This window comes from Podarcis gaigeae, assembly GCF_964106915.1.
Source record: "Podarcis gaigeae genome assembly, chromosome: 6".
Lineage (NCBI taxonomy): Eukaryota > Metazoa > Chordata > Lepidosauria > Squamata > Lacertidae > Podarcis > Podarcis gaigeae.
Window position 1 is genome coordinate 48,476,209 of NC_139682.1, and position 8,458 is coordinate 48,484,666.

The following is an 8,458-nucleotide window of genomic DNA, read 5'->3' on the forward strand; positions in this document are numbered from 1 at the left end:
GCAAAATACACAATACTGGGCTGCAATTTTGTCATATTTGCCAGAAAACATTCTGATTTTAAAAGTGAACACGCCTAAAGCATACCTCATCAGTTGAGAAATTTATTACAATTCCCTGCGGGGGTGTATGGGCTCTTCTTTCCCTCCCTCCCACTTCCATGTTGTCCTCAAAACAACCCTGTGAGGCAGGTTAGCCTGAGAAGTTGTGTCTGGCCCAAACTCAGTCTAAAAACCTCACGGCTGAGTGAGGAGATAGGGGTGAATCCTGCCCAGCGTTTAGCCGCTGCTATGCTGCAGTGCAAAATGTCAAATGACATGCTTTCAAAGTAGTTTCCATCCTCCTTTAACCTCTTGAAACAAATACTTCAAATGAACTTGTAAAATCATTAGGTTTATAGTCCACCTTTCTTCTGGGGAGGTCAAGGTGGTGTATATGGTTTTCCGCTCCCTTTCATCTTTACAGAGCAGCCCTGTAAGGTAGGATTGAGAGATAGGAACTAGCCCAAAGTCATCCATTGGCCCTTGTCCCTGAGTGGGGATTTGAACCTTGGTCTCCAACACCAACCACAACAGCAAGTACTTTGCTTGCTGAGAGAAAACTGCCTTTACCAGATCAGGTGCTCAGAGAAAGGCCACAACAACACGAAGACATAAAAGTGTGTATCCCAGTCCTATGCGTGTTACTTGACAAGAATGGCACTGTGTGTAACTTGGCCACTTCATGGTAAGCAGGCTGACAACTGCAATCCTAGCTTATATTGAGACCAGTGTTGTGGGCAGCCTGCTTTGAGACAGAGCTTATTGCTCTGTGTGTCAACGCAGGGTGGGGCATAGAATGTGAACATTGCAACACACTTTTCCAGAATGCAACAGAAAGAAACTGACAATTCATTTATAACAAGCTGAAGTTGCAAAACGTTGCAAAATGAGAACTGGAGGCAGTGCCGGATTTACGTATACGCTAAACAAGCTATAGCTTAAGGCCCCACTCTCTTGGAGGCCCCCCAAAAAATTAAAGGGGGAAAAAACCTGGATGTACATTTCCAAAATATAAGATAAAAAACAAATATAGTAAAACCTGCATACAGTTAGAGCTTAATAATGATTTCACTATTAATATACTACTTCTTAATTGTATTTCAGTTCAACAATTACTTTGATAAAATACATATTTTGTTATGTGCAAATGGCTTTAGATACCTATTAGGTCCATAAATTACCATAGAGCATATATTCATCATAAAAAAGTGACAATTTGTGTTGACAAAGGACAGCTGGACATATAAAGGGCCCCATTACCTTCAGCAGCTTAGGGCCTCATCAAACCTAAATCCGGCCCTGACTTGAGGCAGAGTCAACTTGGAACCAGCCTGAAATGCAGCCTAACTTGAAGAAAGTAGTTTGATCCTATGTAAATGCAGGGTGCACATTATTATTTTTTAAATGCCAGAATGATTTTTGGGACCCTTTCAGATTAAAAAGCCAGCAGCGCTAGATTCTAAACCCCCCCCCCCCGCCCCCGTTGTAAAGCCTTGCTATGAGGCAGGGATCTGTTTGCAGTTTTGTTTTGGGAAGACTAGAGAAATATGCGGAGACTCCAGCAAAATGCCCCTCCCCACTTGCAATGGGTGTGGTAGATGGGAAACTAAATGTGTATTCCCACAACCTGACATGGTGACTGAACAACATGCACTATACAAAGATTGTTTGGGCAGATTCTTATGATGCCCATGCTGAACATTGTTGGCAGTGTTAGCACTTGTTAGGAGAAGGGTTGCCAATGGGTGCACATGTGCCCACAGAGGCCTTTCCTGGTAGCCAACAGAATAAGGTTGTGTTGTGTGTTTGTGTATGCATGGTGCCGAAGACCGTTTATGTAGCTCGCAATTGTGCCCACAGGACCTGAAAGGAGGAGGGAGGTGCTTCACAGAGCAGTTTGCTACATGGCTGAGTGAAGTGTCTCTCCTTCTGTTAAGCCTTACTCAGGTGTGCTTAATGAAGACAGTTCACAGCAACTCCCCAACGTGGACTCCATGAAACAGCTCACCTGGACTGTCTGTCACCCAGGCTGCATGCTCTCTTGCTCACCTGCCTGCCTGCCTGCCATCCCTCACACTACAGGTGGCATGGCCACCTACTGGCGGTTGTGCTACCTGCAGCATGCTGACACCTTACATTTTTATGTATATAGGAAGAAATACCATGCAGCACATTTATTATTCATGACAGAACAGTTATCTTAAGTGTATTAACCTAAACTAAAATAGTAAGTTTAAATAATGCTCCTCTTTCTAAGTCCCTAGAGATTTCCATTACCATCTTGTTTTAATCTGATTTAAATTTTAATCTGATTTAAACCCAAATTCCTAAACAGGAGCACCAATGAAAACACCAACTAGTGTGCAAAGCAGAAAATTTACACTTGCCCACTGACTATAGTTCAGATTTTGGCCAATTTATTGTATGCTCTGAAATTCCACTTTCACATGCACAAAGCCATGCCTCTCTCTGTTCTGGCTAATTGCACATGCCAGTGGTTCCAAACATAAACATCAATGGAGAAAGAGGGTATTCCTGTCTTGTGCCTTTCTCTAAATATAATGGACCCCAAAGGATTCTACTTGTCCTTACTGGAGTTTTAGCTTTATAAATTCTTCAGGGAAATCCAAATCTCTCCAAAGTAACAAACATAAATTGACAATAAATCTTGTCAAATGCTTTTTTGGCACCAAGAGAAATAATTGTAGCTGCATCCATTCTTTGATTATTCAAAGCAAGCAAATTAGCTTACCAAGCGGAGAGAAAAGAGACTCATAGCTGAGGATTATTATGTAGGAAGGCCCTTTGCTGCCTCTGGGCATGGCTAAGCTAGAGAGGGAAAGTGGTTGTGGAGCTTTTCTGAAACAAATGGATCAGATTTCTCCAGATGAATTCCTGGAACCCAGAGAAGCTGATAATCTATGGGAAATGAGCATAGCTGCACACCCTCATTCCCTGAAGCACAGTACCTTGTGCATCTGGCAGCAACACTGAGATGTTATCTTCAAGACCCAGTTCAAGCTTGTGAGTTCTCTAGGCTGAAAGCTGTAAGGAGTGTCTGTAGAGCAAATTCTGCCCAACAGGAAAGGAAATTAAGTGTTCATTGGGATTCATCAGAGCTTCAGTCCTTCACAAACTACAACAATTAAGGAAGTAAATTATATTTCCAAGTAGCATTTGCAAAGATAGAGCAGGCATTCTCTTTCTCTGAGGCTTATACCACTTCCTTACAGTTTTTTTTCTGTAATCAGTGTGGCAGTAATGGTTTGAAAATTTTAAGAGCAGTTTAAGAGTAGTGCTGAGTCAGGTGCAGATAAGTTGCTGTAGCATCGGATAAGGGTCAGGAAACCCGAATGAGTCACCGGAAACAATTCTGATAGAAAGCAATGACAAGGTATTCAATACAGTCCCCATAATTCAATCTCTGCCACTAGATAGCCACGTGACCGCAGTGCCCAGGAGTGCCCTTTTACCAGCTTTCATAGAATTGTCGAGTTGGAAGCTTGGCCACTGTTGTCCAGATTGGATTATTGCAATACGTTCTCTGTGGGGCTATCCGAAGTTGACCCAGAAGCTGCAGCGAGTGCATAATGCAGCACCTCAGCTGTTCACTGGGGCTAATAATAACTATAATTATGATCTATTTTATTCATTATTAGCAATTCATTGGGTGGGTTACAACAGTTTTAAATTCAGAACTAAAAACAGATAAAACAGATAACAGTCCCCAAAACAGACTGAAAATACATCTCTCAGTGGCAAAGGCCAGGACACAAAGGTGTGTCTCCACTCCATCATGTTACACTGTTGTTAAAATAATTGCACTAGCTTCCAGGCTAAGTTTGAGGTCCTGGTCCTGGTGTGCAAAGCCCTATAAATCTTGGAATCAGGTTACCTAAATGATCATCTCGCTCCTTATACACCCACCCAACCAATCACTGCACTTTGCAGGAGAGGGTATCTGATCAGTAGACCCAATCTGTGCAACGCCAGAATTGGCCCACTATCATGGTGCCACCTATGCCATGGAACTTCTTCCCATTGCATATCAGACAAGCCCTGTCTCTATTGTCTCTTTGGCATCTGCTGAAGACTCCCCTCTTTCAACAAGCTTTCTGAATGGAAATTCTTATGCCAGTGGGTATCTGTGTTGGATTTTAGGTGGTTTTTATATCTGCACTTGTTTCATCTTATTTATGCAGTCCTTCTACATGTACTTTTATTGTCTTGTGAGATCGCTTTGAGATGTTTCATAGGAAGCAATTCGTAAACAAAACAAATAAGTAAATAAAAGCCCCAACTATTAAAATTAAAGACCGACAATTCAGTTGAAGATGCCATAATTTTCATGTTCTATGTCCGTTTCACAATTGCACATCCTTTCAACGCAGAGAATGGCCTTCTCTCACGCTGTCTTTATTTAAACTCCCTCCTGGTGTGTTCTGGAGTGGATCTGGGCAGCCACCTGGGCCTGCCTGGAGCCTGAAGTGGGATGATTTCCTTTCCCTCATTTTTTACATGGCCCGTGTTGGGAGGGCTGCCATAGGCCAAGCTTCCGCCGTAAGTGACTTGGGAAGACAGATATGGCTCCCTGCCTTCAAGATGAATATCAAGTGTTTTCTTTTCTTTGTGGGCTTCTGCCTCTCACATATTTCAGTCCAAAAACCTGGATTCCAAGCTTTCACTTGCCAGCAATATACATGCAAATCAGGAGTAGCTGCATATTTAAAATTTCTCCTGCTGCTTGAGCCTGGCTTCTGTCTCCATTTGCAAATTTCTTTGACTGGCTGACATATTAGTCCGCAAATGGACTGCAGATTCTGTAGTCTGCCTTCCCTTTCCTTTTCAGAGAGTATGTGGGGGCAGGCGGGTGTCAGTCTGCCTTTTAATTTTTTTAACTAAAGTACCATGTTTACACTTAATCAAATGTGTATCGATTCCTCACCCCTTTCTAAAAAATGCAATCTTTAAAAATAATAAGCATGGGAAAGGCACTTCAGGAAAGAGGTGGTTCTCCAGCCAATGAGTCCTATGTGCTCGTTGCATCTGCTGAAAAACTCCCTTGAGTTCAGCCTGGGAGAGAAGATTTTATGCCTATACAAAATGGAGGGACTGCTACCTCTCATTTTATCATCACCACCCAGTTTCCCCCTGAGGGGTCATCCAGGGATGTTGATGTTTTAAACTGGTCTACTGATGTGTGATGCAGCTTGCCCAGGTCATTTTTTGCATAGGCTAGCCCAGGAATTCCTCTGCAGCTTGTATTTTCCTTTCGGATCCGAAATAATCAAATCATTTATTATTTTCTACTATTCACTAATGGACTCTGTTACCTCATCTCTGTAACAATATACTGTATATATAACATGTTTAGGGCAGCCCTGTTTAGGGAAGCTTTTAATGTTTGATGAATTATTGTGTTTTGCTGGAAGCCACCCAGAGTGGCTGGGGAAATAGATTATTATTATTATAATTATTATACTATAACAATATGTATGGGCAGTGCAGAACGGTAATAAATAAATAGCTTAGCCCTGGTGAGTGGGTCTAGGATTACACACCCGTCAACAGTCCTGATTTGAATGGGACACCCCGGCATGAGAGAAGGCATCCTGGTTTCTGATTGCATGTTCCGCTTTCAGTGCCAAGCTCTTGTGCAAGTCCACTGGTTCCTGCAGGATCTCAGCACCAAAAGGCGTACGTCTTTCATATGAGCCCTTGAGTTGGAGGTGGAGGAGCGACAGCTGGTAGTGGTGCAGGCCAGGCAAACTACAGTTCCCAGGATTATTGGGGGGGTAGTGGTGGGAGTAATGACTGCTAAAATGGCACCACAGTGCTGTAAATGCATAGTGTGGATGTGGCACAATCACACTGAATTTTAATTGCATCTCTCATTTCCTCACACAACAATGGATCCCTTCCTACACTGAGGAAGTGATACCATGTTTAGCACCAGACTTTGGGGCACATTAAGTAAACCTGACCTTCTTCTCCATTATGGCCCCAGTTCTCCAAAGGGCATCCTCCTCTTTCCACTTCCTCATTCCCTGTTTCCATCCTTCTTTCATTCCCTGTGCTTGGTATTCTCCTTTTTGTAACCATTTCACATTTCTTGGCCCTGTACCGTTCCTTTCTACTATCCCACTCTGCTAAGCCACTAACTGCCTGTTCTTGCCACAGTCCCCGACTTCTCAGCAATCAGACCTCATTGTGCTTCCTTTTCTCCTGCTTACAAGATCTTGAATCAAGATCTACACCAGAGCCATAAATCTTTAAAACTCCATACAGTTAGCCTACTTTGTAATAATGAAGTTCTTGGTTTATCTGGACCCTATCTGGTGGTATATTTCAAGTGCTTTCTAGTTTGCAGAGGAATAGGTTTGCCAGACCTCCAGGTCTGGCCCTATCCCTTTAGAATGAAAGTTATAAAGCAAAATATGTAGGCAGCATTCAAAGCAACTGCTTTGTGGGATATGAGCCCGCCCGCACCTTTCAGTCTTTTCAGCCAATGAATGAAGTCATCGTTATTCTGGCACCTGAGACAGAATTCCACAAGGGCCTCTCCCTTTCCTGGCAGCAAGCATATAATGATAAATTAAATTACTAACAATTCCTCATGACACCCAAATTAAACTGCCTGAGCAGGCTGCCTCTTTCTGCCTAATGGTAAGGTCTGCTAACATACATAGCGCCGACCTTTCAACCTCCTTGTTGCCAAGCCCTTTTTATTTATTTATCCTCAGGCAATTCTGGATCTTTTGTAGCTGACCAGGTGTGGATGGATGTTTAATAAAATGGGCTGCTGGATTTTAGGGATTACCAGCTTTGGGCTGCTGTGATTCATATTGTTATAAGCCACTGCAATCTCCACTGAATGGCTGCACGAGATTCCGGGAGTTCTGGGAACTCATCCAGGGTTGAGATTCCATTGGGAAATCAAGATGCAGGGGAGATGAGTGTCCTTAAGAAATATGGTTTATTGTACACATATTCACACCTGGGTCTACTTTGGAGAGAGTTGAGAGCATCACACAGAGCTGTCTTTCCCATAGGGCTTAGTGGCCACAGCATTGGCCTCTCAGGGGCGCCCCAGCGAGTAGGGGAGCTGCGCCGCTTTGCCAGCGGTTTCCTGTTTTACTAGAATCCGCTCGCCCCATGCATGCACAGTGCTCCTGCATCCTGGGCAACGCAATAGTTGTTCAATGGCGGTGTTGTGAGGTTGTGTGTGTGTCTCTTCGTGTGTGTGCTTCTCTAAACTGGGCAGCTGAGCAAGCACAGCGCATGGCAACCCTCCCCTAGTGCGCCCTCTTTGGGAGCCGAGGCCTTCTTGGGGATGGGGACGAAACGAAAGGAGGTACACATGAGGCTCCTCCTCTTCCTTTCCCCTGTGCTGCACTCACTCTCTCAGTCATCTGGTTGGCTTGCTTTTGCCCTCCTGCTCCTCCCTCTTTCCTAGCTGCTCTCTCCTTCGCTCAGTCGTGTGGCCCAGGTGTCCAGCTTGCCTCCCAAGCCTCCTGTGCATGGCAGGAGCGTGGGAGGGGAGCCCCGAAGAGGCAGGTGGGAAAGGTTTTGACACGGATGCTGACAGCTTCCTGACCACCACCCTCCTCTCCTCTCCTCTCCCCCGGTGGGTTAAATGCCCTCTCCTTTCTGCTTTCCTCTGTCCCTCTTTCTATCCAGTAAAGGAAGGGGTAGGTTCCCCCCACCCCCAGCTCTTGCCTCTCCTTCCCTGTAGTGAAATCTTCCCAAGTTTCAGGTCAACAACTCTGGGGAACCCTTCCTTAAAGAGGTCAACAACTTTGGGGTCCGCCCCCCTTAAAAAGGTCGACAACTCTGGAAAGGGGAGGGCGCCGGAGGGATCTTTGCCGGATATGCTTAAGACGGCCCTGGCATCACATCTCAAGAAGGGCTTGTTCCCCACAGCAGCGCAGCTTTGGAGTCCAAGGCATCCTGCACGCCATCTTGCCAATATGTTTCTGGCCTTCGTAGCAGCAGCTCACGCAGTTCTGCCTCCACCCTTCTCCTTTCCAAAGACCATTGCCGGAAAAATCACGATACACCTTTTTCCTGTGGGCACAGCCTCCCTCTCCCCTGTAGTCATGGAAGTTGAAATCCTAGACCTTTCTCTGTCCACGGTAACCATGGGAACTGCCCTCTCTGCCCTGATGATGGTTTTCATGGATGGGTTATTGACTTGCTTCCAGGACCGTTTTGTCGTTTTTAATGACTTCTTCTATCCCAGGTGAGGCCCTGGCCTGGAAATGCAGCTTAGCCTGTATTTTTCAGTGGCCTGGAACCTTCCCTTCAATACTCTAAACAAATATTATCTAAATTCTACCATTTATTAGTTTATAACATTCACCCCTAAATGCTGTTACCCCAGATCTGTAACAACACTGACCTAATATAGTTTTTATTG